This window comes from Schistocerca gregaria, chromosome 7, assembly GCF_023897955.1.
Source record: "Schistocerca gregaria isolate iqSchGreg1 chromosome 7, iqSchGreg1.2, whole genome shotgun sequence".
Lineage (NCBI taxonomy): Eukaryota > Metazoa > Arthropoda > Insecta > Orthoptera > Acrididae > Schistocerca > Schistocerca gregaria.
Window position 1 is genome coordinate 108,680,381 of NC_064926.1, and position 26,484 is coordinate 108,706,864.

Here is a 26,484-nt window from a genome sequence, read left to right on the forward strand (position 1 = left end):
ATCGTGTGTCCTCATGTGTCGACTTGTCTCGACTTTGCTCGGCTGACGCGAAAGCTGACGCTTGCAAATGGCCGTATATGTAGAGGACTGGCGCTAGAAACGACTGGGAGACGCCAAATCGACAAACACACAACGGACTCTTTCATTTGACAGTGGCCGCAGGTTCGCCCCTGTGCGTACCGAGAAGCAAGAGAGGTGTCAGCGTGCTGGACCGCAGGATTTCCGCGCAGCAGACTCAAAAACAAAGGAAAAAGGCAAAACTGAAGAAACCAATAGCTCGCGGACTTCCTAGGTGGTCACCCACCTGAGTACTAACCACGCCCAACGCTGTCGAATTTCGGTGATCGGGCATGGACCCGTGTCTTTGGCGTGGCATACAAGTTGGCGAGAACGTCGCCAGACGGGCAGACGCCTTAGTCCTTGTACAGATCACTTGGGATTTGCCTTTTAGGGAAACAAAATGGAATAGCCCTTGGTGGGATCGAACCCACAGCCCCCTCGTTATTAGCATAATAACACTCTAACTTGGTGAGCTTATTGCCCGCGCAATACGGCCGCTTCAGGACTCCACTACCCCAACCGCCGTTTCATCTATCTTTATTAAGGCCCTGCCATTCATTGAAACACTTACGTGTCACTGTTGACTCATTTTCGCCTGTCGCTTCGAGCCCAGAGCCACAACACAACGACCACGGAAACGTCCGTGAGAAGAGGTAAAACTCGACACAGGAAAAGTATGTTCCGCTATTTCTTTTCGACTGCTCAGCCTATGGGACGTGAGACGCCAGCACTGCTGTCACTGTCTTCCCTAGCAAAACCTCCATGGCGTGTTTCTGCGTAATTTACTTGTTCTACAACATGAATGGAGTAGGTTAGTTTCTGAATGATTAAAATGCATTGTCAGATGTGGGGTTCGAACCCACGCTCCCTTTCGGGAACCAGAGCTTAAATCTGGCGCCTTAGACCGCTCGGCCAATCTGACGTGTGAGACAACAGCCCCAGTGACTTCCGTCTCTAGCATTATCTCAAGAACCTGACTGCGAAATCTGTTTCTTTTTTCGGTAGGACGGAATTATGTCAGTCTTACAATATTTAAGGCGCAATGTCAGATGTGGCGTAGGAAACGCATCCCGCGCTCTTCCGTCGTATCCAGTTTGAACTGTAACTAGCACAACTGTATTTAGTAATAGGATAATTTCCACATTGACGCAAAAGAAAGCAGATATTAGCAAACGGCATCTAAGGCCGTTTCCTAGCAACAGCCACGCTGTGCATTACGTACTCGTGGGAAGCCAATGAAATACTTCGTGTGAGGATGGAACTGTCGACCTTCACTTTACAATACTTAGGCACTGCCCCGGCGGTACCGACGCATACGTACTGAAACGTCTTTGGATCGTCAGTGAGTACTGCATATTAGAAATTTCGTGTTGGCCCTGATGTGCATTAAAGGGCAGATTTCTTCAGTGGAAGTCAGTTCTGCGCCTAGTCACAGTATATCGCCCTAGCAGCACCAGGAAAACGGGTTCAGATGTGCTCGCCTTCCACTCGGCGTTGAGCGCCTACAGCGAGATAGCCTTCGTCCTCTGGCGCCAGGAGGGAAGGCGACACATCACGGCGCAAACAGCTTGTAGCGGAAGGCAGTGGTGGTGTGTCGGTCAGCGTGGTTGCTTCCCAAGTAGCTGATCCGGGTTCGAAACCCGGACACCACACAGAAGTTGTCTCCTTTACTCAGGAGAGTGTGTTCAACGCTACTTGATCTTCGAATTTCCGAACAGTTGTGGTACGAATGGTTTTCCTCCACCCCTCGTCTCGCTCCGCGAAGGCTAGTGCGGATTACGATTCACAGCATCGTGTGTCTTCATGTGTCGACTTGTCTCGACTTTGCTCGGCTGACGCGAAAGCTGACGCTTGCAAATGGCCGTATATGTAGAGGACTGGCGCTAGAAACGACTGGGAGACGCCAAATCGACAAACACACAACGGACTCTTTCATTTGACAGTGGCCGCAGGTTCGCCCCTGTGCGTACCGAGAAGCAAGAGAGGTGTCAGCGTGCTGGACCGCAGGATTTCCGCGCAGCAGACTCAAAAACAAAGGAAAAAGGCAAAACTGAAGAAACCAATAGCTCGCGGACTTCCTAGGTGGTCACCCACCTGAGTACTAACCACGCCCAACGCTGTCGAATTTCGGTGATCGGGCATGGACCCGTGTCTTTGGCGTGGCATACAAGTTGGCGAGAACGTCGCCAGACGGGCAGACGCCTTAGTCCTTGTACAGATCACTTGGGATTTGCCTTTTAGGGAAACAAAATGGAATAGCCCTTGGTGGGATCGAACCCACAGCCCCCTCGTTATTAGCATAATAACACTCTAACTTGGTGAGCTTATTGCCCGCGCAATACGGCCGCTTCAGGACTCCACTACCCCAACCGCCGTTTCATCTATCTTTATTAAGGCCCTGCCATTCATTGAAACACTTACGTGTCACTGTTGACTCATTTTCGCCTGTCGCTTCGAGCCCAGAGCCACAACACAACGACCACGGAAACGTCCGTGAGAAGAGGTAAAACTCGACACAGGAAAAGTATGTTCCGCTATTTCTTTTCGACTGCTCAGCCTATGGGACGTGAGACGCCAGCACTGCTGTCACTGTCTTCCCTAGCAAAACCTCCATGGCGTGTTTCTGCGTAATTTACTTGTTCTACAACATGAATGGAGTAGGTTAGTTTCTGAATGATTAAAATGCATTGTCAGATGTGGGGTTCGAACCCACGCTCCCTTTCGGGAACCAGAGCTTAAATCTGGCGCCTTAGACCGCTCGGCCAATCTGACGTGTGAGACAACAGCCCCAGTGACTTCCGTCTCTAGCATTATCTCAAGAACCTGACTGCGAAATCTGTTTCTTTTTTCGGTAGGACGGAATTATGTCAGTCTTACAATATTTAAGGCGCAATGTCAGATGTGGCGTAGGAAACGCATCCCGCGCTCTTCCGTCGTATCCAGTTTGAACTGTAACTAGCACAACTGTATTTAGTAATAGGATAATTTCCACATTGACGCAAAAGAAAGCAGATATTAGCAAACGGCATCTAAGGCCGTTTCCTAGCAACAGCCACGCTGTGCATTACGTACTCGTGGGAAGCCAATGAAATACTTCGTGTGAGGATGGAACTGTCGACCTTCACTTTACAATACTTAGGCACTGCCCCGGCGGTACCGACGCATACGCACTGAAACGTCTTTGGATCGTCAGTGAGTACTGCATATTAGAAATTTCGTGTTGGCCCTGATGTGCATTAAAGGGCAGATTTCTTCAGTGGAAGTCAGTTCTGCGCCTAGTCACAGTATATCGCCCTAGCAGCACCAGGAAAACGGGTTCAGATGTGCTCGCCTTCCACTCGGCGTTGAGCGCCTACAGCGAGATAGCCTTCGTCCTCTGGCGCCAGGAGGGAAGGCGACACATCACGGCGCAAACAGCTTGTAGCGGAAGGCAGTGGTGGTGTGTCGGTCAGCGTGGTTGCTTCCCAAGTAGCTGATCCGGGTTCGAAACCCGGACACCACACAGAAGTTGTCTCCTTTACTCAGGAGAGTGTGTTCAACGCTACTTGATCTTCGAATTTCCGAACAGTTGTGGTACGAATGGTTTTCCTCCACCCCTCGTCTCGCTCCGCGAAGGCTAGTGCGGATTACGATTCACAGCATCGTGTGTCCTCATGTGTCGACTTGTCTCGTCTTTGCTCGGCTGACGCGAAAGCTGACGCTTGCAAATGGCCGTATATGTAGAGGACTGGCGCTAGAAACGACTGGGAGACGCCAAATCGACAAACACACAACGGACTCTTTCATTTGACAGTGGCCGCAGGTTCGCCCCTGTGCGTACCGAGAAGCAAGAGAGGTGTCAGCGTGCTGGACCGCAGGATTTCCGCGCAGCAGACTCAAAAACTAAGGAAAAAGGCAAAACTGAAGAAACCAATAGCTCGCGGACTTCCTAGGTGGTCACCCACCTGAGTACTAACCACGCCCAACGCTGTCGAATTTCGGTGATCGGGCATGGACCCGTGTCTTTGGCGTGGCATACAAGTTGGCGAGAACGTCGCCAGACGGGCAGACGCCTTAGTCCTTGTACAGATCACTTGGGATTTGCCTTTTAGGGAAACAAAATGGAATAGCCCTTGGTGGGATCGAACCCACAGCCCCCTCGTTATTAGCATAATAACACTCTAACTTGGTGAGCTTATTGCCCGCGCAATACGGCCGCTTCAGGACTCCACTACCCCAACCGCCGTTTCATCTATCTTTATTAAGGCCCTGCCATTCATTGAAACACTTACGTGTCACTGTTGACTCATTTTCGCCTGTCGCTTCGAGCCCAGAGCCACAACACAACGACCACGGAAACGTCCGTGAGAAGAGGTAAAACTCGACACAGGAAAAGTATGTTCCGCTATTTCTTTTCGACTGCTCAGCCTATGGGACGTGAGACGCCAGCACTGCTGTCACTGTCTTCCCTAGCAAAACCTCCATGGCGTGTTTCTGCGTAATTTACTTGTTCTACAACATGAATGGAGTAGGTTAGTTTCTGAATGATTAAAATGCATTGTCAGATGTGGGGTTCGAACCCACGCTCCCTTTCGGGAACCAGAGCTTAAATCTGGCGCCTTAGACCGCTCGGCCAATCTGACGTGTGAGACAACAGCCCCAGTGACTTCCGTCTCTAGCATTATCTCAAGAACCTGACTGCGAAATCTGTTTCTTTTTTCGGTAGGACGGAATTATGTCAGTCTTACAATATTTAAGGCGCAATGTCAGATGTGGCGTAGGAAACGCATCCCGCGCTCTTCCGTCGTATCCAGTTTGAACTGTAACTAGCACAACTGTATTTAGTAATAGGATAATTTCCACATTGACGCAAAAGAAAGCAGATATTAGCAAACGGCATCTAAGGCCGTTTCCTAGCAACAGCCACGCTGTGCATTACGTACTCGTGGGAAGCCAATGAAATACTTCGTGTGAGGATGGAACTGTCGACCTTCACTTTACAATACTTAGGCACTGCCCCGGCGGTACCGACGCATACGCACTGAAACGTCTTTGGATCGTCAGTGAGTACTGCATATTAGAAATTTCGTGTTGGCCCTGATGTGCATTAAAGGGCAGATTTCTTCAGTGGAAGTCAGTTCTGCGCCTAGTCACAGTATATCGCCCTAGCAGCACCAGGAAAACGGGTTCAGATGTGCTCGCCTTCCACTCGGCGTTGAGCGCCTACAGCGAGATAGCCTTCGTCCTCTGGCGCCAGGAGGGAAGGCGACACATCACGGCGCAAACAGCTTGTAGCGGAAGGCAGTGGTGGTGTGTCGGTCAGCGTGGTTGCTTCCCAAGTAGCTGATCCGGGTTCGAAACCCGGACACCACACAGAAGTTGTCTCCTTTACTCAGGAGAGTGTGTTCAACGCTACTTGATCTTCGAATTTCCGAACAGTTGTGGTACGAATGGTTTTCCTCCACCCCTCGTCTCGCTCCGCGAAGGCTAGTGCGGATTACGATTCACAGCATCGTGTGTCCTCATGTGTCGACTTGTCTCGTCTTTGCTCGGCTGACGCGAAAGCTGACGCTTGCAAATGGCCGTATATGTAGAGGACTGGCGCTAGAAACGACTGGGAGACGCCAAATCGACAAACACACAACGGACTCTTTCATTTGACAGTGGCCGCAGGTTCGCCCCTGTGCGTACCGAGAAGCAAGAGAGGTGTCAGCGTGCTGGACCGCAGGATTTCCGCGCAGCAGACTCAAAAACTAAGGAAAAAGGCAAAACTGAAGAAACCAATAGCTCGCGGACTTCCTAGGTGGTCACCCACCTGAGTACTAACCACGCCAAACGCTGTCGAATTTCGGTGATCGGGCATGGACCCGTGTCTTTGGCGTGGCATACAAGTTGGCGAGAACGTCGCCAGACGGGCAGACGCCTTAGTCCTTGTACAGATCACTTGGGATTTGCCTTTTAGGGAAACAAAATGGAATAGCCCTTGGTGGGATCGAACCCACAGCCCCCTCGTTATTAGCATAATAACACTCTAACTTGGTGAGCTTATTGCCCGCGCAATACGGCCGCTTCAGGACTCCACTACCCCAACCGCCGTTTCATCTATCTTTATTAAGGCCCTGCCATTCATTGAAACACTTACGTGTCACTGTTGACTCATTTTCGCCTGTCGCTTCGAGCCCAGAGCCACAACACAACGACCACGGAAACGTCCGTGAGAAGAGGTAAAACTCGACACAGGAAAAGTATGTTCCGCTATTTCTTTTCGACTGCTCAGCCTATGGGACGTGAGACGCCAGCACTGCTGTCACTGTCTTCCCTAGCAAAACCTCCATGGCGTGTTTCTGCGTAATTTACTTGTTCTACAACATGAATGGAGTAGGTTAGTTTCTGAATGATTAAAATGCATTGTCAGATGTGGGGTTCGAACCCACGCTCCCTTTCGGGAACCAGAGCTTAAATCTGGCGCCTTAGACCGCTCGGCCAATCTGACGTGTGAGACAACAGCCCCAGTGACTTCCGTCTCTAGCATTATCTCAAGAACCTGACTGCGAAATCTGTTTCTTTTTTCGGTAGGACGGAATTATGTCAGTCTTACAATATTTAAGGCGCAATGTCAGATGTGGCGTAGGAAACGCATCCCGCGCTCTTCCGTCGTATCCAGTTTGAACTGTAACTAGCACAACTGTATTTAGTAATAGGATAATTTCCACATTGACGCAAAAGAAAGCAGATATTAGCAAACGGCATCTAAGGCCGTTTCCTAGCAACAGCCACGCTGTGCATTACGTACTCGTGGGAAGCCAATGAAATACTTCGTGTGAGGATGGAACTGTCGACCTTCACTTTACAATACTTAGGCACTGCCCCGGCGGTACCGACGCATACGTACTGAAACGTCTTTGGATCGTCAGTGAGTACTGCATATTAGAAATTTCGTGTTGGCCCTGATGTGCATTAAAGGGCAGATTTCTTCAGTGGAAGTCAGTTCTGCGCCTAGTCACAGTATATCGCCCTAGCAGCACCAGGAAAACGGGTTCAGATGTGCTCGCCTTCCACTCGGCGTTGAGCGCCTACAGCGAGATAGCCTTCGTCCTCTGGCGCCAGGAGGGAAGGCGACACATCACGGCGCAAACAGCTTGTAGCGGAAGGCAGTGGTGGTGTGTCGGTCAGCGTGGTTGCTTCCCAAGTAGCTGATCCGGGTTCGAAACCCGGACACCACACAGAAGTTGTCTCCTTTACTCAGGAGAGTGTGTTCAACGCTACTTGATCTTCGAATTTCCGAACAGTTGTGGTACGAATGGTTTTCCTCCACCCCTCGTCTCGCTCCGCGAAGGCTAGTGCGGATTACGATTCACAGCATCGTGTGTCCTCATGTGTCGACTTGTCTCGACTTTGCTCGGCTGACGCGAAAGCTGACGCTTGCAAATGGCCGTATATGTAGAGGACTGGCGCTAGAAACGACTGGGAGACGCCAAATCGACAAACACACAACGGACTCTTTCATTTGACAGTGGCCGCAGGTTCGCCCCTGTGCGTACCGAGAAGCAAGAGAGGTGTCAGCGTGCTGGACCGCAGGATTTCCGCGCAGCAGACTCAAAAACAAAGGAAAAAGGCAAAACTGAAGAAACCAATAGCTCGCGGACTTCCTAGGTGGTCACCCACCTGAGTACTAACCACGCCCAACGCTGTCGAATTTCGGTGATCGGGCATGGACCCGTGTCTTTGGCGTGGCATACAAGTTGGCGAGAACGTCGCCAGACGGGCAGACGCCTTAGTCCTTGTACAGATCACTTGGGATTTGCCTTTTAGGGAAACAAAATGGAATAGCCCTTGGTGGGATCGAACCCACAGCCCCCTCGTTATTAGCATAATAACACTCTAACTTGGTGAGCTTATTGCCCGCGCAATACGGCCGCTTCAGGACTCCACTACCCCAACCGCCGTTTCATCTATCTTTATTAAGGCCCTGCCATTCATTGAAACACTTACGTGTCACTGTTGACTCATTTTCGCCTGTCGCTTCGAGCCCAGAGCCACAACACAACGACCACGGAAACGTCCGTGAGAAGAGGTAAAACTCGACACAGGAAAAGTATGTTCCGCTATTTCTTTTCGACTGCTCAGCCTATGGGACGTGAGACGCCAGCACTGCTGTCACTGTCTTCCCTAGCAAAACCTCCATGGCGTGTTTCTGCGTAATTTACTTGTTCTACAACATGAATGGAGTAGGTTAGTTTCTGAATGATTAAAATGCATTGTCAGATGTGGGGTTCGAACCCACGCTCCCTTTCGGGAACCAGAGCTTAAATCTGGCGCCTTAGACCGCTCGGCCAATCTGACGTGTGAGACAACAGCCCCAGTGACTTCCGTCTCTAGCATTATCTCAAGAACCTGACTGCGAAATCTGTTTCTTTTTTCGGTAGGACGGAATTATGTCAGTCTTACAATATTTAAGGCGCAATGTCAGATGTGGCGTAGGAAACGCATCCCGCGCTCTTCCGTCGTATCCAGTTTGAACTGTAACTAGCACAACTGTATTTAGTAATAGGATAATTTCCACATTGACGCAAAAGAAAGCAGATATTAGCAAACGGCATCTAAGGCCGTTTCCTAGCAACAGCCACGCTGTGCATTACGTACTCGTGGGAAGCCAATGAAATACTTCGTGTGAGGATGGAACTGTCGACCTTCACTTTACAATACTTAGGCACTGCCCCGGCGGTACCGACGCATACGTACTGAAACGTCTTTGGATCGTCAGTGAGTACTGCATATTAGAAATTTCGTGTTGGCCCTGATGTGCATTAAAGGGCAGATTTCTTCAGTGGAAGTCAGTTCTGCGCCTAGTCACAGTATATCGCCCTAGCAGCACCAGGAAAACGGGTTCAGATGTGCTCGCCTTCCACTCGGCGTTGAGCGCCTACAGCGAGATAGCCTTCGTCCTCTGGCGCCAGGAGGGAAGGCGACACATCACGGCGCAAACAGCTTGTAGCGGAAGGCAGTGGTGGTGTGTCGGTCAGCGTGGTTGCTTCCCAAGTAGCTGATCCGGGTTCGAAACCCGGACACCACACAGAAGTTGTCTCCTTTACTCAGGAGAGTGTGTTCAACGCTACTTGATCTTCGAATTTCCGAACAGTTGTGGTACGAATGGTTTTCCTCCACCCCTCGTCTCGCTCCGCGAAGGCTAGTGCGGATTACGATTCACAGCATCGTGTGTCTTCATGTGTCGACTTGTCTCGACTTTGCTCGGCTGACGCGAAAGCTGACGCTTGCAAATGGCCGTATATGTAGAGGACTGGCGCTAGAAACGACTGGGAGACGCCAAATCGACAAACACACAACGGACTCTTTCATTTGACAGTGGCCGCAGGTTCGCCCCTGTGCGTACCGAGAAGCAAGAGAGGTGTCAGCGTGCTGGACCGCAGGATTTCCGCGCAGCAGACTCAAAAACTAAGGAAAAAGGCAAAACTGAAGAAACCAATAGCTCGCGGACTTCCTAGGTGGTCACCCACCTGAGTACTAACCACGCCCAACGCTGTCGAATTTCGGTGATCGGGCATGGACCCGTGTCTTTGGCGTGGCATACAAGTTGGCGAGAACGTCGCCAGACGGGCAGACGCCTTAGTCCTTGTACAGATCACTTGGGATTTGCCTTTTAGGGAAACAAAATGGAATAGCCCTTGGTGGGATCGAACCCACAGCCCCCTCGTTATTAGCATAATAACACTCTAACTTGGTGAGCTTATTGCCCGCGCAATACGGCCGCTTCAGGACTCCACTACCCCAACCGCCGTTTCATCTATCTTTATTAAGGCCCTGCCATTCATTGAAACACTTACGTGTCACTGTTGACTCATTTTCGCCTGTCGCTTCGAGCCCAGAGCCACAACACAACGACCACGGAAACGTCCGTGAGAAGAGGTAAAACTCGACACAGGAAAAGTATGTTCCGCTATTTCTTTTCGACTGCTCAGCCTATGGGACGTGAGACGCCAGCACTGCTGTCACTGTCTTCCCTAGCAAAACCTCCATGGCGTGTTTCTGCGTAATTTACTTGTTCTACAACATGAATGGAGTAGGTTAGTTTCTGAATGATTAAAATGCATTGTCAGATGTGGGGTTCGAACCCACGCTCCCTTTCGGGAACCAGAGCTTAAATCTGGCGCCTTAGACCGCTCGGCCAATCTGACGTGTGAGACAACAGCCCCAGTGACTTCCGTCTCTAGCATTATCTCAAGAACCTGACTGCGAAATCTGTTTCTTTTTTCGGTAGGACGGAATTATGTCAGTCTTACAATATTTAAGGCGCAATGTCAGATGTGGCGTAGGAAACGCATCCCGCGCTCTTCCGTCGTATCCAGTTTGAACTGTAACTAGCACAACTGTATTTAGTAATAGGATAATTTCCACATTGACGCAAAAGAAAGCAGATATTAGCAAACGGCATCTAAGGCCGTTTCCTAGCAACAGCCACGCTGTGCATTACGTACTCGTGGGAAGCCAATGAAATACTTCGTGTGAGGATGGAACTGTCGACCTTCACTTTACAATACTTAGGCACTGCCCCGGCGGTACCGACGCATACGCACTGAAACGTCTTTGGATCGTCAGTGAGTACTGCATATTAGAAATTTCGTGTTGGCCCTGATGTGCATTAAAGGGCAGATTTCTTCAGTGGAAGTCAGTTCTGCGCCTAGTCACAGTATATCGCCCTAGCAGCACCAGGAAAACGGGTTCAGATGTGCTCGCCTTCCACTCGGCGTTGAGCGCCTACAGCGAGATAGCCTTCGTCCTCTGGCGCCAGGAGGGAAGGCGACACATCACGGCGCAAACAGCTTGTAGCGGAAGGCAGTGGTGGTGTGTCGGTCAGCGTGGTTGCTTCCCAAGTAGCTGATCCGGGTTCGAAACCCGGACACCACACAGAAGTTGTCTCCTTTACTCAGGAGAGTGTGTTCAACGCTACTTGATCTTCGAATTTCCGAACAGTTGTGGTACGAATGGTTTTCCTCCACCCCTCGTCTCGCTCCGCGAAGGCTAGTGCGGATTACGATTCACAGCATCGTGTGTCCTCATGTGTCGACTTGTCTCGTCTTTGCTCGGCTGACGCGAAAGCTGACGCTTGCAAATGGCCGTATATGTAGAGGACTGGCGCTAGAAACGACTGGGAGACGCCAAATCGACAAACACACAACGGACTCTTTCATTTGACAGTGGCCGCAGGTTCGCCCCTGTGCGTACCGAGAAGCAAGAGAGGTGTCAGCGTGCTGGACCGCAGGATTTCCGCGCAGCAGACTCAAAAACTAAGGAAAAAGGCAAAACTGAAGAAACCAATAGCTCGCGGACTTCCTAGGTGGTCACCCACCTGAGTACTAACCACGCCCAACGCTGTCGAATTTCGGTGATCGGGCATGGACCCGTGTCTTTGGCGTGGCATACAAGTTGGCGAGAACGTCGCCAGACGGGCAGACGCCTTAGTCCTTGTACAGATCACTTGGGATTTGCCTTTTAGGGAAACAAAATGGAATAGCCCTTGGTGGGATCGAACCCACAGCCCCCTCGTTATTAGCATAATAACACTCTAACTTGGTGAGCTTATTGCCCGCGCAATACGGCCGCTTCAGGACTCCACTACCCCAACCGCCGTTTCATCTATCTTTATTAAGGCCCTGCCATTCATTGAAACACTTACGTGTCACTGTTGACTCATTTTCGCCTGTCGCTTCGAGCCCAGAGCCACAACACAACGACCACGGAAACGTCCGTGAGAAGAGGTAAAACTCGACACAGGAAAAGTATGTTCCGCTATTTCTTTTCGACTGCTCAGCCTATGGGACGTGAGACGCCAGCACTGCTGTCACTGTCTTCCCTAGCAAAACCTCCATGGCGTGTTTCTGCGTAATTTACTTGTTCTACAACATGAATGGAGTAGGTTAGTTTCTGAATGATTAAAATGCATTGTCAGATATGGGGTTCGAACCCACGCTCCCTTTCGGGAACCAGAGCTTAAATCTGGCGCCTTAGACCGCTCGGCCAATCTGACGTGTGAGACAACAGCCCCAGTGACTTCCGTCTCTAGCATTACCTCAAGAACCTGACTGCGAAATCTGTTTCTTTTTTCGGTAGGACGGAATTATGTCAGTCTTACAATATTTAAGGCGCAATGTCAGATGTGGCGTAGGAAACGCATCCCGCGCTCTTCCGTCGTATCCAGTTTGAACTGTAACTAGCACAACTGTATTTAGTAATAGGATAATTTCCACATTGACGCAAAAGAAAGCAGATATTAGCAAACGGCATCTAAGGCCGTTTCCTAGCAACAGCCACGCTGTGCATTACGTACTCGTGGGAAGCCAATGAAATACTTCGTGTGAGGATGGAACTGTCGACCTTCACTTTACAATACTTAGGCACTGCCCCGGCGGTACCGACGCATACGTACTGAAACGTCTTTGGATCGTCAGTGAGTACTGCATATTAGAAATTTCGTGTTGGCCCTGATGTGCATTAAAGGGCAGATTTCTTCAGTGGAAGTCAGTTCTGCGCCTAGTCACAGTATATCGCCCTAGCAGCACCAGGAAAACGGGTTCAGATGTGCTCGCCTTCCACTCGGCGTTGAGCGCCTACAGCGAGATAGCCTTCGTCCTCTGGCGCCAGGAGGGAAGGCGACACATCACGGCGCAAACAGCTTGTAGCGGAAGGCAGTGGTGGTGTGTCGGTCAGCGTAGTTGCTTCCCAAGTAGCTGATCCGGGTTCGAAACCCGGACACCACACAGAAGTTGTCTCCTTTACTCAGGAGAGTGTGTTCAACGCTACTTGATCTTCGAATTTCCGAACAGTTGTGGTACGAATGGTTTTCCTCCACCCCTCGTCTCGCTCCGCGAAGGCTAGTGCGGATTACGATTCACAGCATCGTGTGTCGACTTGTCTCGACTTTGCTCGGCTGACGCGAAAGCTGACGCTTGCAAATGGCCGTATATGTAGAGGACTGGCGCTAGAAACGACTGGGAGACGCCAAATCGACAAACACACAACGGACTCTTTCATTTGACAGTGGCCGCAGGTTCGCCCCTGTGCGTACCGAGAAGCAAGAGAGGTGTCAGCGTGCTGGACCGCAGGATTTCCGCGCAGCAGACTCAAAAACTAAGGAAAAAGGCAAAACTGAAGAAACCAATAGCTCGCGGACTTCCTAGGTGGTCACCCACCTGAGTACTAACCACGCCCAACGCTGTCGAATTTCGGTGATCGGGCATGGACCCGTGTCTTTGGCGTGGCATACAAGTTGGCGAGAACGTCGCCAGACGGGCGGACGCCTTAGTCCTTGTACAGATCACTTGGGATTTGCCTTTTAGGGAAACAAAATGGAATAGCCCTTGGTGGGATCGAACCCACAGCCCCCTCGTTATTAGCATAATAACACTCTAACTTGGTGAGTTTATTGCCCGCGCAATACGGCCGCTTCAGGACTCCACTACCCCAACCGCCGTTTCATCTATCTTTATTAAGGCCCTGCCATTCATTGAAACACTTACGTGTCACTGTTGACTCATTTTCGCCTGTCGCTTCGAGCCCAGAGCCACAACACAACGACCACGGAAACGTCCGTGAGAAGAGGTAAAACTCGACACAGGAAAAGTATGTTCCGCTATTTCTTTTCGACTGCTCAGCCTATGGGACGTGAGACGCCAGCACTGCTGTCACTGTCTTCCCTAGCAAAACCTCCATGGCGTGTTTCTGCGTAATTTACTTGTTCTACAACATGAATGGAGTAGGTTAGTTTCTGAATGATTAAAATGCATTGTCAGATGTGGGGTTCGAACCGACGCTCCCTTTCGGGAACCAGAGCTTAAATCTGGCGCCTTAGACCGCTCGGCCAATCTGACGTGTGAGACAACAGCCCCAGTGACTTCCGTCTCTAGCATTACCTCAAGAACCTGACTGCGAAATCTGTTTCTTTTTTCGGTAGGACGGAATTATGTCAGTCTTACAATATTTAAGGCGCAATGTCAGATGTGGCGTAGGAAACGCATCCCGCGCTCTTCCGTCGTATCCAGTTTGAACTGTAACTAGCACAACTGTATTTAGTAATAGGATAATTTCCACATTGACGCAAAAGAAAGCAGATATTAGCAAACGGCATCTAAGGCCGTTTCCTAGCAACAGCCACGCTGTGCATTACGTACTCGTGGGAAGCCAATGAAATACTTCGTGTGAGGATGGAACTGTCGACCTTCACTTTACAATACTTAGGCACTGCCCCGGCGGTACCGACGCATACGTACTGAAACGTCTTTGGATCGTCAGTGAGTACTGCATATTAGAAATTTCGTGTTGGCCCTGATGTGCATTAAAGGGCAGATTTCTTCAGTGGAAGTCAGTTCTGCGCCTAGTCACAGTATATCGCCCTAGCAGTACCAGGAAAACGGGTTCAGATGTGCTCGCCTTCCACTCGGCGTTGAGCGCCTACAGCGAGATAGCCTTCGTCCTCTGGCGCCAGGAGGGAAGGCGACACATCACGGCGCAAACAGCTTGTAGCGGAAGGCAGTGGTGGTGTGTCAGTCAGCGTAGTTGCTTCCCAAGTAGCTGATCCGGGTTCGAAACCCGGACACCACACAGAAGTTGTCTCCTTTACTCAGGAGAGTGTGTTCAACGCTACTTGATCATCGAATTTCCGAACAGTTGTGGTACGAATGGTTTTCCTCCACCCCTCGTCTCGCTCCGCGAAGGCTAGTGCGGATTACGATTCACAGCATCGTGTGTCCTCATGTGTCGACTTGTCTCGACTTTGCTCGGCTGACGCGAAAGCTGACGCTTGCAAATGGCCGTATATGTAGAGGACTGGCGCTAGAAACGACTGGGAGACGCCAAATCGACAAACACACAACGGACTCTTTCATTTGACAGTGGCCGCAGGTTCGCCCCTGTGCGTACCGAGAAGCAAGAGAGGTGTCAGCGTGCTGGACCGCAGGATTTCCGCGCAGCAGACTCAAAAACTAAGGAAAAAGGCAAAACTGAAGAAACCAATAGCTCGCGGACTTCCTAGGTGGTCACCCACCTGAGTACTAACCACGCCCAACGCTGTCGAATTTCGGTGATCGGGCATGGACCCGTGTCTTTGGCGTGGCATACAAGTTGGCGAGAACGTCGCCAGACGGGCAGACGCCTTAGTCCTTGTACAGATCACTTGGGATTTGCCTTTTAGGGAAACAAAATGGAATAGCCCTTGGTGGGATCGAACCCACAGCCCCCTCGTTATTAGCATAATAACACTCTAACTTGGTGAGCTTATTGCCCGCGCAATACGGCCGCTTCAGGACTCCACTACCCCAACCGCCGTTTCATCTATCTTTATTAAGGCCCTGCCATTCATTGAAACACTTACGTGTCACTGTTGACTCATTTTCGCCTGTCGCTTCGAGCCCAGAGCCACAACACAACGACCACGGAAACGTCCGTGAGAAGAGGTAAAACTCGACACAGGAAAAGTATGTTCCGCTATTTCTTTTCGACTGCTCAGCCTATGGGACGTGAGACGCCAGCACTGCTGTCACTGTCTTCCCTAGCAAAACCTCCATGGCGTGTTTCTGCGTAATTTACTTGTTCTACAACATGAATGGAGTAGGTTAGTTTCTGAATGATTAAAATGCATTGTCAGATGTGGGGTTCGAACCCACGCTCCCTTTCGGGAACCAGAGCTTAAATCTGGCGCCTTAGACCGCTCGGCCAATCTGACGTGTGAGACAACAGCCCCAGTGACTTCCGTCTCTAGCATTATCTCAAGAACCTGACTGCGAAATCTGTTTCTTTTTTCGGTAGGACGGAATTATGTCAGTCTTACAATATTTAAGGCGCAATGTCAGATGTGGCGTAGGAAACGCATCCCGCGCTCTTCCGTCGTATCCAGTTTGAACTGTAACTAGCACAACTGTATTTAGTAATAGGATAATTTCCACATTGACGCAAAAGAAAGCAGATATTAGCAAACGGCATCTAAGGCCGTTTCCTAGCAACAGCCACGCTGTGCATTACGTACTCGTGGGAAGCCAATGAAATACTTCGTGTGAGGATGGAACTGTCGACCTTCACTTTACAATACTTAGGCACTGCCCCGGCGGTACCGACGCATACGTACTGAAACGTCTTTGGATCGTCAGTGAGTACTGCATATTAGAAATTTCGTGTTGGCCCTGATGTGCATTAAAGGGCAGATTTCTTCAGTGGAAGTCAGTTCTGCGCCTAGTCACAGTATATCGCCCTAGCAGCACCAGGAAAACGGGTTCAGATGTGCTCGCCTTCCACTCGGCGTTGAGCGCCTACAGCGAGATAGCCTTCGTCCTCTGGCGCCAGGAGGGAAGGCGACACATCACGGCGCAAACAGCTTGTAGCGGAAGGCAGTGGTGGTGTGTCGGTCAGCGTGGTTGCTTCCCAAGTAGCTGATCCGGGTTCGAAACCCGGACACCACACAGAAGTTGTCTCCTTTACTCAGGAGAGTGTGTTCAACGCTACTTGATCTTCGAATTTCCGAACAGTTGTGGTACGAATGGTTTTCCTCCACCCCTCGTCTCGCTCCGCGAAGGCTAGTGCGGATTACGATTCACAGCATCGTGTGTCCTCATGTGTCGACTTGTCTCGACTTTGCTCGGCTGACGCGAAAGCTGACGCTTGCAAATGGCCGTATATGTAGAGGACTGGCGCTAGAAACGACTGGGAGACGCCAAATCGACAAACACACAACGGACTCTTTCATTTGACAGTGGCCACAGGTTCGCCCCTGTGCGTACCGAGAAGCAAGAGAGGTGTCAGCGTGCTGGACCGCAGGATTTCCGCGCAGCAGACTCAAAAACTAAGGAAAAAGGCAAAACTGAAGAAACCAATAGCTCGCGGACTTCCTAGGTGGTCACCCACCTGAGTACTAACCACGCCCAACGCTGTCGAATTTCGGTGATCGGGCATGGACCCGTGTCTTTGGCGTGGCATACAAGTTGGCGAGAACGTCGCCAGACGGGCAGACGCCTTAGTCCTTGTACAGATCACTTGGGATTTGCCTTTTAGGGAAACAAAATGGAATAGCCCTTGGTGGGATCGAACCCACAGCCCCCTCGTTATTAGCATAATAACACTCTAACTTGGTGAGCTTATTGCCCGCGCAATACGGCCGCTTCAGGACTCCACTACCCCAACCGCCGTTTCATCTATCTTTATTAAGGCCCTGCCATTCATTGAAACACTTACGTGTCACTGTTGACTCATTTTCGCCTGTCGCTTCGAGCCCAGAGCCACAACACAACGACCACGGAAACGTCCGTGAGAAGAGGTAAAACTCGACACAGGAAAAGTATGTTCCGCTAATTCTTTTCGACTGCTCAGCCTATGGGACGTGAGACGCCAGCACTGCTGTCACTGTCTTCCCTAGCAAAACCTCCATGGCGTGTTTCTGCGTAATTTACTTGTTCTACAACATGAATGGAGTAGGTTAGTTTCTGAATGATTAAAATGCATTGTCAGATGTGGGGTTCGAACCCACGCTCCCTTTCGGGAACCAGAGCTTAAATCTGGCGCCTTAGACCGCTCGGCCAATCTGACGTGTGAGACAACAGCCCCAGTGACTTCCGTCTCTAGCATTATCTCAAGAACCTGACTGCGAAATCTGTTTCTTTTTTCGGTAGGACGGAATTATGTCAGTCTTACAATATTTAAGGCGCAATGTCAGATGTGGCGTAGGAAACGCATCCCGCGCTCTTCCGTCGTATCCAGTTTGAACTGTAACTAGCACAACTGTATTTAGTAATAGGATAATTTCCACATTGACGCAAAAGAAAGCAGATATTAGCAAACGGCATCTAAGGCCGTTTCCTAGCAACAGCCACGCTGTGCATTACGTACTCGTGGGAAGCCAATGAAATACTTCGTGTGAGGATGGAACTGTCGACCTTCACTTTACAATACTTAGGCACTGCCCCGGCGGTACCGACGCATACGTACTGAAACGTCTTTGGATCGTCAGTGAGTACTGCATATTAGAAATTTCGTGTTGGCCCTGATGTGCATTAAAGGGCAGATTTCTTCAGTGGAAGTCAGTTCTGCGCCTAGTCACAGTATATCGCCCTAGCAGCACCAGGAAAACGGGTTCAGATGTGCTCGCCTTCCACTCGGCGTTGAGCGCCTACAGCGAGATAGCCTTCGTCCTCTGGCGCCAGGAGGGAAGGCGACACATCACGGCGCAAACAGCTTGTAGCGGAAGGCAGTGGTGGTGTGTCGGTCAGCGTGGTTGCTTCCCAAGTAGCTGATCCGGGTTCGAAACCCGGACACCACACAGAAGTTGTCTCCTTTACTCAGGAGAGTGTGTTCAACGCTACTTGATCTTCGAATTTCCGAACAGTTGTGGTACGAATGGTTTTCCTCCACCCCTCGTCTCGCTCCGCGAAGGCTAGTGCGGATTACGATTCACAGCATCGTGTGTCCTCATGTGTCGACTTGTCTCGACTTTGCTCGGCTGACGCGAAAGCTGACGCTTGCAAATGGCCGTATATGTAGAGGACTGGCGCTAGAAACGACTGGGAGACGCCAAATCGACAAACACACAACGGACTCTTTCATTTGACAGTGGCCGCAGGTTCGCCCCTGTGCGTACCGAGAAGCAAGAGAGGTGTCAGCGTGCTGGACCGCAGGATTTCCGCGCAGCAGACTCAAAAACTAAGGAAAAAGGCAAAACTGAAGAAACCAATAGCTCGCGGACTTCCTAGGTGGTCACCCACCTGAGTACTAACCACGCCCAACGCTGTCGAATTTCGGTGATCGGGCATGGACCCGTGTCTTTGGCGTGGCATACAAGTTGGCGAGAACGTCGCCAGACGGGCAGACGCCTTAGTCCTTGTACAGATCACTTGGGATTTGCCTTTTAGGGAAACAAAATGGAATAGCCCTTGGTGGGATCGAACCCACAGCCCCCTCGTTATTAGCATAATAACACTCTAACTTGGTGAGCTTATTGCCCGCGCAATACGGCCGCTTCAGGACTCCACTACCCCAACCGCCGTTTCATCTATCTTTATTAAGGCCCTGCCATTCATTGAAACACTTACGTGTCACTGTTGACTCATTTTCGCCTGTCGCTTCGAGCCCAGAGCCACAACACAACGACCACGGAAACGTCCGTGAGAAGAGGTAAAACTCGACACAGGAAAAGTATGTTCCGCTATTTCTTTTCGACTGCTCAGCCTATGGGACGTGAGACGCCAGCACTGCTGTCACTGTCTTCCCTAGCAAAACCTCCATGGCGTGTTTCTGCGTAATTTACTTGTTCTACAACATGAATGGAGTAGGTTAGTTTCTGAATGATTAAAATGCATTGTCAGATGTGGGGTTCGAACCCACGCTCCCTTTCGGGAACCAGAGCTTAAATCTGGCGCCTTAGACCGCTCGGCCAATCTGACGTGTGAGACAACAGCCCCAGTGACTTCCGTCTCTAGCATTATCTCAAGAACCTGACTGCGAAATCTGTTTCTTTTTTCGGTAGGACGGAATTATGTCAGTCTTACAATATTTAAGGCGCAATGTCAGATGTGGCGTAGGAAACGCATCCCGCGCTCTTCCGTCGTATCCAGTTTGAACTGTAACTAGCACAACTGTATTTAGTAATAGGATAATTTCCACATTGACGCAAAAGAAAGCAGATATTAGCAAACGGCATCTAAGGCCGTTTCCTAGCAACAGCCACGCTGTGCATTACGTACTCGTGGGAAGCCAATGAAATACTTCGTGTGAGGATGGAACTGTCGACCTTCACTTTACAATACTTAGGCACTGCCCCGGCGGTACCGACGCATACGTACTGAAACGTCTTTGGATCGTCAGTGAGTACTGCATATTAGAAATTTCGTGTTGGCCCTGATGTGCATTAAAGGGCAGATTTCTTCAGTGGAAGTCAGTTCTGCGCCTAGTCACAGTATATCGCCCTAGCAGCACCAGGAAAACGGGTTCAGATGTGCTCGCCTTCCACTCGGCGTTGAGCGCCTACAGCGAGATAGCCTTCGTCCTCTGGCGCCAGGAGGGAAGGCGACACATCACGGCGCAAACAGCTTGTAGCGGAAGGCAGTGGTGGTGTGTCGGTCAGCGTGGTTGCTTCCCAAGTAGCTGATCCGGGTTCGAAACCCGGACACCACACAGAAGTTGTCTCCTTTACTCAGGAGAGTGTGTTCAACGCTACTTGATCTTCGAATTTCCGAACAGTTGTGGTACGAATGGTTTTCCTCCACCCCTCGTCTCGCTCCGCGAAGGCTAGTGCGGATTACGATTCACAGCATCGTGTGTCCTCATGTGTCGACTTGTCTCGACTTTGCTCGGCTGACGCGAAAGCTGACGCTTGCAAATGGCCGTATATGTAGAGGACTGGCGCTAGAAACGACTGGGAGACGCCAAATCGACAAACACACAACGGACTCTTTCATTTGACAGTGGCCGCAGGTTCGCCCCTGTGCGTACCGAGAAGCAAGAGAGGTGTCAGCGTGCTGGACCGCAGGATTTCCGCGCAGCAGACTCAAAAACTAAGGAAAAAGGCAAAACTGAAGAAACCAATAGCTCGCGGACTTCCTAGGTGGTCACCCACCTGAGTACTAACCACGCCCAACGCTGTCGAATTTCGGTGATCGGGCATGGACCCGTGTCTTTGGCGTGGCATACAAGTTGGCGAGAACGTCGCCAGACGGGCAGACGCCTTAGTCCTTGTACAGATCACTTGGGATTTGCCTTTTAGGGAAACAAAATGGAATAGCCCTTGGTGGGATCGAACCCACAGCCCCCTCGTTATTAGCATAATAACACTCTAACTTGGTGAGCTTATTGCCCGCGCAATACGGCCGCTTCAGGACTCCACTACCCCAACCGCCGTTTCATCTATCTTTATTAAGGCCCTGCCATTCATTGAAACACTTACGTGTCACTGTTGACTCATTTTCGCCTGTCGCTTCGAGCCCAGAGCCACAACACAACGACCACGGAAACGTCCGTGAGAAGAGGTAAAACTCGACACAGGAAAAGTATGTTCCGCTATTTCTTTTCGACTGCTCAGCCTATGGGACGTGAGACGCCAGCACTGCTGTCACTGTCTTCCCTAGCAAAACCTCCATGGCGTGTTTCTGCGTAATTTACTTGTTCTACAACATGAATGGAGTAGGTTAGTTTCTGAATGATTAAAATGCATTGTCAGATGTGGGGTTCGAACCCACGCTCCCTTTCGGGAACCAGAGCTTAAATCTGGCGCCTTAGACCGCTCGGCCAATCTGACGTGTGAGACAACAGCCCCAGTGACTTCCGTCTCTAGCATTATCTCAAGAACCTGACTGCGAAATCTGTTTCTTTTTTCGGTAGGACGGAATTATGTCAGTCTTACAATATTTAAGGCGCAATGTCAGATGTGGCGTAGGAAACGCATCCCGCGCTCTTCCGTCGTATCCAGTTTGAACTGTAACTAGCACAACTGTATTTAGTAATAGGATAATTTCCACATTGACGCAAAAGAAAGCAGATATTAGCAAACGGCATCTAAGGCCGTTTCCTAGCAACAGCCACGCTGTGCATTACGTACTCGTGGGAAGCCAATGAAATACTTCGTGTGAGGATGGAACTGTCGACCTTCACTTTACAATACTTAGGCACTGCCCCGGCGGTACCGACGCATACGTACTGAAACGTCTTTGGATCGTCAGTGAGTACTGCATATTAGAAATTTCGTGTTGGCCCTGATGTGCATTAAAGGGCAGATTTCTTCAGTGGAAGTCAGTTCTGCGCCTAGTCACAGTATATCGCCCTAGCAGCACCAGGAAAACGGGTTCAGATGTGCTCGCCTTCCACTCGGCGTTGAGCGCCTACAGCGAGATAGCCTTCGTCCTCTGGCGCCAGGAGGGAAGGCGACACATCACGGCGCAAACAGCTTGTAGCGGAAGGCAGTGGTGGTGTGTCGGTCAGCGTGGTTGCTTCCCAAGTAGCTGATCCGGGTTCGAAACCCGGACACCACACAGAAGTTGTCTCCTTTACTCAGGAGAGTGTGTTCAACGCTACTTGATCTTCGAATTTCCGAACAGTTGTGGTACGAATGGTTTTCCTCCACCCCTCGTCTCGCTCCGCGAAGGCTAGTGCGGATTACGATTCACAGCATCGTGTGTCCTCATGTGTCGACTTGTCTCGACTTTGCTCGGCTGACGCGAAAGCTGACGCTTGCAAATGGCCGTATATGTAGAGGACTGGCGCTAGAAACGACTGGGAGACGCCAAATCGACAAACACACAACGGACTCTTTCATTTGACAGTGGCCGCAGGTTCGCCCCTGTGCGTACCGAGAAGCAAGAGAGGTGTCAGCGTGCTGGACCGCAGGATTTCCGCGCAGCAGACTCAAAAACTAAGGAAAAAGGCAAAACTGAAGAAACCAATAGCTCGCGGACTTCCTAGGTGGTCACCCACCTGAGTACTAACCACGCCCAACGCTGTCGAATTTCGGTGATCGGGCATGGACCCGTGTCTTTGGCGTGGCATACAAGTTGGCGAGAACGTCGCCAGACGGGCGGACGCCTTAGTCCTTGTACAGATCACTTGGGATTTGCCTTTTAGGGAAACAAAATGGAATAGCCCTTGGTGGGATCGAACCCACAGCCCCCTCGTTATTAGCATAATAACACTCTAACTTGGTGAGCTTATTGCCCGCGCAATACGGCCGCTTCAGGACTCCACTACCCCAACCGCCGTTTCATCTATCTTTATTAAGGCCCTGCCATTCATTGAAACACTTACGTGTCACTGTTGACTCATTTTCGCCTGTCGCTTCGAGCCCAGAGCCACAACACAACGACCACGGAAACGTCCGTGAGAAGAGGTAAAACTCGACACAGGAAAAGTATGTTCCGCTATTTCTTTTCGACTGCTCAGCCTATGGGACGTGAGACGCCAGCACTGCTGTCACTGTCTTCCCTAGCAAAACCTCCATGGCGTGTTTCTGCGTAATTTACTTGTTCTACAACATGAATGGAGTAGGTTAGTTTCTGAATGATTAAAATGCATTGTCAGATGTGGGGTTCGAACCCACGCTCCCTTTCGGGAACCAGAGCTTAAATCTGGCGCCTTAGACCGCTCGGCCAATCTGACGTGTGAGACAACAGCCCCAGTGACTTCCGTCTCTAGCATTATCTCAAGAACCTGACTGCGAAATCTGTTTCTTTTTTCGGTAGGACGGAATTATGTCAGTCTTACAATATTTAAGGCGCAATGTCAGATGTGGCGTAGGAAACGCATCCCGCGCTCTTCCGTCGTATCCAGTTTGAACTGTAACTAGCACAACTGTATTTAGTAATAGGATAATTTCCACATTGACGCAAAAGAAAGCAGATATTAGCAAACGGCATCTAAGGCCGTTTCCTAGCAACAGCCACGCTGTGCATTACGTACTCGTGGGAAGCCAATGAAATACTTCGTGTGAGGATGGAACTGTCGACCTTCACTTTACAATACTTAGGCACTGCCCCGGCGGTACCGACGCATACGTACTGAAACGTCTTTGGATCGTCAGTGAGTACTGCATATTAGAAATTTCGTGTTGGCCCTGATGTGCATTAAAGGGCAGATTTCTTCAGTGGAAGTCAGTTCTGCGCCTAGTCACAGTATATCGCCCTAGCAGCACCAGGAAAACGGGTTCAGATGTGCTCGCCTTCCACTCGGCGTTGAGCGCCTACAGCGAGATAGCCTTCGTCCTCTGGCGCCAGGAGGGAAGGCGACACATCACGGCGCAAACAGCTTGTAGCGGAAGGCAGTGGTGGTGTGTCGGTCAGCGTGGTTGCTTCCCAAGTAGCTGATCCGGGTTCGAAACCCGGACACCACACAGAAGTTGTCTCCTTTACTCAGGAGAGTGTGTTCAACGCTACTTGATCTTCGAATTTCCGAACAGTTGTGGTACGAATGGTTTTCCTCCACCCCTCGTCTCGCTCCGCGAAGGCTAGTGCGGATTACGATTCACAGCATCGTGTGTCCTCATGTGTCGACTTGTCTCGACTTTGCTCGGCTGACGCGAAAGCTGACGCTTGCAAATGGCCGTATATGTAGAGGACTGGCGCTAGAAACGACTGGGAGACGCCAAATCGACAAACACACAACGGACTCTTTCATTTGACAGTGGCCGCAGGTTCGCCCCTGTGCGTACCGAGAAGCAAGAGAGGTGTCAGCGTGCTGGACCGCAGGATTTCCGCGCAGCAGACTCAAAAACAAAGGAAAAAGGCAAAACTGAAGAAACCAATAGCTCGCGGACTTCCTAGGTGGTCACCCACCTGAGTACTAACCACGCCCAACGCTGTCGAATTTCGGTGATCGGGCATGGACCCGTGTCTTTGGCGTGGCATACAAGTTGGCGAGAACGTCGCCAGACGGGCAGACGCCTTAGTCCTTGTACAGATCACTTGGGATTTGCCTTTTAGGGAAACAAAATGGAATAGCCCTTGGTGGGATCGAACCCACAGCCCCCTCGTTATTAGCATAATAACACTCTAACTTGGTGAGCTTATTGCCCGCGCAATACGGCCGCTTCAGGACTCCACTACCCCAACCGCCGTTTCATCTATCTTTATTAAGGCCCTGCCATTCATTGAAACACTTACGTGTCACTGTTGACTCATTTTCGCCTGTCGCTTCGAGCCCAGAGCCACAACACAACGACCACGGAAACGTCCGTGAGAAGAGGTAAAACTCGACACAGGAAAAGTATGTTCCGCTATTTCTTTTCGACTGCTCAGCCTATGGGACGTGAGACGCCAGCACTGCTGTCACTGTCTTCCCTAGCAAAACCTCCATGGCGTGTTTCTGCGTAATTTACTTGTTCTACAACATGAATGGAGTAGGTTAGTTTCTGAATGATTAAAATGCATTGTCAGATGTGGGGTTCGAACCCACGCTCCCTTTCGGGAAGCAGAGCTTAAATCTGGCGCCTTAGACCGCTCGGCCAATCTGACGTGTGAGACAACAGCCCCAGTGACTTCCGTCTCTAGCATTATCTCAAGAACCTGACTGCGAAATCTGTTTCTTTTTTCGGTAGGACGGAATTATGTCAGTCTTACAATATTTAAGGCGCAATGTCAGATGTGGCGTAGGAAACGCATCCCGCGCTCTTCCGTCGTATCCAGTTTGAACTGTAACTAGCACAACTGTATTTAGTAATAGGATAATTTCCACATTGACGCAAAAGAAAGCAGATATTAGCAAACGGCATCTAAGGCCGTTTCCTAGCAACAGCCACGCTGTGCATTACGTACTCGTGGGAAGCCAATGAAATACTTCGTGTGAGGATGGAACTGTCGACCTTCACTTTACAATACTTAGGCACTGCCCCGGCGGTACCGACGCATACGTACTGAAACGTCTTTGGATCGTCAGTGAGTACTGCATATTAGAAATTTCGTGTTGGCCCTGATGTGCATTAAAGGGCAGATTTCTTCAGTGGAAGTCAGTTCTGCGCCTAGTCACAGTATATCGCCCTAGCAGCACCAGGAAAACGGGTTCAGATGTGCTCGCCTTCCACTCGGCGTTGAGCGCCTACAGCGAGATAGCCTTCGTCCTCTGGCGCCAGGAGGGAAGGCGACACATCACGGCGCAAACAGCTTGTAGCGGAAGGCAGTGGTGGTGTGTCGGTCAGCGTGGTTGCTTCCCAAGTAGCTGATCCGGGTTCGAAACCCGGACACCACACAGAAGTTGTCTCCTTTACTCAGGAGAGTGTGTTCAACGCTACTTGATCTTCGAATTTCCGAACAGTTGTGGTACGAATGGTTTTCCTCCACCCCTCGTCTCGCTCCGCGAAGGCTAGTGCGGATTACGATTCACAGCATCGTGTGTCTTCATGTGTCGACTTGTCTCGACTTTGCTCGGCTGACGCGAAAGCTGACGCTTGCAAATGGCCGTATATGTAGAGGACTGGCGCTAGAAACGACTGGGAGACGCCAAATCGACAAACACACAACGGACTCTTTCATTTGACAGTGGCCGCAGGTTCGCCCCTGTGCGTACCGAGAAGCAAGAGAGGTGTCAGCGTGCTGGACCGCAGGATTTCCGCGCAGCAGACTCAAAAACTAAGGAAAAAGGCAAAACTGAAGAAACCAATAGCTCGCGGACTTCCTAGGTGGTCACCCACCTGAGTACTAACCACGCCCAACGCTGTCGAATTTCGGTGATCGGGCATGGACCCGTGTCTTTGGCGTGGCATACAAGTTGGCGAGAACGTCGCCAGACGGGCAGACGCCTTAGTCCTTGTACAGATCACTTGGGATTTGCCTTTTAGGGAAACAAAATGGAATAGCCCTTGGTGGGATCGAACCCACAGCCCCCTCGTTATTAGCATAATAACACTCTAACTTGGTGAGCTTATTGCCCGCGCAATACGGCCGCTTCAGGACTCCACTACCCCAACCGCCGTTTCATCTA

The 26,484-nt window shown here is 50.6% G+C and overlaps 14 non-coding genes across 14 annotated transcripts; all 14 read right to left on the reverse strand.

Annotated features, from left to right (window-relative positions):
- Positions 1-898: 898 nt before the first annotated feature.
- Trnal-uaa (transfer RNA leucine (anticodon UAA)) lies at positions 899-982 on the reverse strand. Its single transcript has one exon. It is a non-coding gene; the product is annotated as a tRNA-Leu (tRNA).
- Positions 983-2,748: 1,766 nt separating this feature from the next.
- On the reverse strand, positions 2,749-2,832 carry Trnal-uaa (transfer RNA leucine (anticodon UAA)). The gene has a single exon. It is a non-coding gene; the product is annotated as a tRNA-Leu (tRNA).
- A 1,766-nt stretch (positions 2,833-4,598) lies between these two features.
- Trnal-uaa (transfer RNA leucine (anticodon UAA)) lies at positions 4,599-4,682 on the reverse strand. The gene has a single exon. It is a non-coding gene; the product is annotated as a tRNA-Leu (tRNA).
- Positions 4,683-6,448: 1,766 nt separating this feature from the next.
- On the reverse strand, positions 6,449-6,532 carry Trnal-uaa (transfer RNA leucine (anticodon UAA)). The gene has a single exon. It is a non-coding gene; the product is annotated as a tRNA-Leu (tRNA).
- Positions 6,533-8,298: 1,766 nt separating this feature from the next.
- Positions 8,299-8,382, reverse strand: Trnal-uaa (transfer RNA leucine (anticodon UAA)). Its single transcript has one exon. It is a non-coding gene; the product is annotated as a tRNA-Leu (tRNA).
- Positions 8,383-10,148: 1,766 nt separating this feature from the next.
- On the reverse strand, positions 10,149-10,232 carry Trnal-uaa (transfer RNA leucine (anticodon UAA)). Its single transcript has one exon. It is a non-coding gene; the product is annotated as a tRNA-Leu (tRNA).
- A 1,766-nt stretch (positions 10,233-11,998) lies between these two features.
- Positions 11,999-12,082, reverse strand: Trnal-uaa (transfer RNA leucine (anticodon UAA)). The gene has a single exon. It is a non-coding gene; the product is annotated as a tRNA-Leu (tRNA).
- Positions 12,083-13,838: 1,756 nt separating this feature from the next.
- On the reverse strand, positions 13,839-13,922 carry Trnal-uaa (transfer RNA leucine (anticodon UAA)). The gene has a single exon. It is a non-coding gene; the product is annotated as a tRNA-Leu (tRNA).
- Positions 13,923-15,688: 1,766 nt separating this feature from the next.
- Positions 15,689-15,772, reverse strand: Trnal-uaa (transfer RNA leucine (anticodon UAA)). Its single transcript has one exon. It is a non-coding gene; the product is annotated as a tRNA-Leu (tRNA).
- A 1,766-nt stretch (positions 15,773-17,538) lies between these two features.
- On the reverse strand, positions 17,539-17,622 carry Trnal-uaa (transfer RNA leucine (anticodon UAA)). The gene has a single exon. It is a non-coding gene; the product is annotated as a tRNA-Leu (tRNA).
- Positions 17,623-19,388: 1,766 nt separating this feature from the next.
- Positions 19,389-19,472, reverse strand: Trnal-uaa (transfer RNA leucine (anticodon UAA)). The gene has a single exon. It is a non-coding gene; the product is annotated as a tRNA-Leu (tRNA).
- A 1,766-nt stretch (positions 19,473-21,238) lies between these two features.
- Trnal-uaa (transfer RNA leucine (anticodon UAA)) lies at positions 21,239-21,322 on the reverse strand. Its single transcript has one exon. It is a non-coding gene; the product is annotated as a tRNA-Leu (tRNA).
- Positions 21,323-23,088: 1,766 nt separating this feature from the next.
- Trnal-uaa (transfer RNA leucine (anticodon UAA)) lies at positions 23,089-23,172 on the reverse strand. The gene has a single exon. It is a non-coding gene; the product is annotated as a tRNA-Leu (tRNA).
- Positions 23,173-24,938: 1,766 nt separating this feature from the next.
- Positions 24,939-25,022, reverse strand: Trnal-uaa (transfer RNA leucine (anticodon UAA)). Its single transcript has one exon. It is a non-coding gene; the product is annotated as a tRNA-Leu (tRNA).
- Between the last annotated feature and the right edge of the window lie 1,462 nt (positions 25,023-26,484).